Genomic DNA, 2,091 nt, shown 5'->3' with positions numbered 1-2,091 from the left:
CTGCAGGTGCGCGTGCAGTCTTATTACACATCCATGGTGCAATCGGATCATTCAGCTTGTTACCAAAAATAAAATAAAATAAAATAAAAAATGTTGTATACAACATAATGCGATGTAACTTATTATTTATTTATTTAACCCGGGTTTTTTTAATGTTCTTTTTTTATATATTTACTTGTTTGTTTATTTATTCATTAATGGACGTCATTTAAATAAATAAATTAATCAATCAATTAATCAATCAAACAATCAATCATTCACTTTATTTATGTATTTGGCACGTGAAATCATGGTCGTAGGCCTCATTTAGGATCCCTGTGGGCTCAGGGTAGAAGCTCCTGCTGTCTAGCTTTTATAACCACGCATGTTCAAAAGTGTGGCTAATAAAACAAAATGAATTAATTCTCATTTATCTCATTTTATTACGGCGGCCTGCAGTCATGTTTGAGGAATGCTCGTCATCACACACCTCAGATGTAATGCTTTTGAAAGTTGATCATCTAGTGGGCGCGAACGCAGACTAGTGTCTTTCATTTGACAGAGAGCAGCGCTGTACATGTGCTGTCTTGTCCAATGGCCCTGGTAGCAGCGATGGAGACAGCAGACTGTCATGCCTCTCCTCTTTTAAAGGTGCATCATGGTTTGCTTCAGCTACTGATGTTACACCCACTTCCAGGCCTTTTCAGTGAGGTGATGTTCGGATAGGTTTGGCTATGTTACGCACGGAACAAATCAAAAAGAATCAAAGCTTTGTGGTTCACCATCAGCTCTTTCTTCTTTCTTTAGATGTCAAGTGTGCAGTTGGGCTTATGAATGGGGAACGATCAGCTGGCGTGTCTGACGTCAACAATGTCCCTTTCATGCTGCTGTCAATTATCATAGTAGATTGTTGGTGTTTCATGCAATCTTCTCATTGAAGCTGCCCAAAATAGTTGACTCTTACAACTCACCCAAATTATTGATTTGCAGATCGGTAAACAGCTACTGATGTTATACCCCCGTCGAATGCTCTAAGTGAGGTGATAAGGCCGTGCGCATTTTGGTTAGATTTTGCGCTTTTACGCACCAAAAGTAAACTAACTAAAATGTTTCTTTTTCCTTCCTAGGATATGTGAGAATGTTGTCGGCGAGATGGATGAAACGCAGCTGTTTATATTTACATCTATTTATCTATTTACAACTATTAGCGTAGTTGGGGATATGAACTCATTCAAAAGTTTTTTTTTAAATTGTCTTTCTCATAAATGGGATTCACTCCACGGCTTTAATAGCATCATCGTACGCCCCAGTCGCGGAAGAATTACTCAGACATGATTAACTATTATTGCTTTATTTAATTTAGCACTACCCCAGTGTCAAAATACTCAGTTACAAGTAAAGGTACTGCATATAAAACTTGACTTAAGGAGAACTGTAAAACTATTAGCTTTAAAATAAAGTACCAAAAGCAAAATGGCCAATTTCAGGATAACATATAATATCACTGGATTATATTAATTAATGTTACAGCTGGGAAAGGTGGGGCTACTTCAACTACTTTATATACTAAGCAGCTTAATGCATAATAATCATAATTTATCAGTTGATTTATATTTTGTATTAATAATCTGAATCTACAAAGTAACTATACTGTTGTCAAATACATGTAGTGGAGGAAAGGGCACAATTGGCTTCAAAAATGTAGTGAACTAGAAGTTTAAAGTAGCATAACATGGAAATGTACTTAGTTACATTACATGCTTGTGTGATATAATAATTTCATTATTGTATAGGTTTATTTTTTACGCAAAACTCTAAATGTTCAGCACCTTATAGTTTAAAAGAAAAGTTTGTTTCATGTTGTGACAATAAAGAACTTTCAAAGAACAAGACCCATTTCTTCCTAATGGTATTCTGTGATTGTTTTCACACATCAGGCTCATCAAAATGAATCACAGCTTTGTAGCTCGCCATCAGCTCTTTATTCTTTCTTTTGAGGTCAAGTGTGCAGTTTGACTTATGAATGGTCGACGATCAGCTGGCGTGTCTAAAGCCAACAATGTTCCTTTCATGCTGCTGTCAATTAGCATGGTAGATTTTAGAATCCGATGG

Source organism: Sander lucioperca, chromosome 1 (assembly GCF_008315115.2).
Source record: "Sander lucioperca isolate FBNREF2018 chromosome 1, SLUC_FBN_1.2, whole genome shotgun sequence".
In the NCBI taxonomy this organism is placed as follows: Eukaryota; Metazoa; Chordata; class Actinopteri; order Perciformes; family Percidae; genus Sander; species Sander lucioperca.
Note: the sequence above shows the minus strand (reverse complement) of the source record.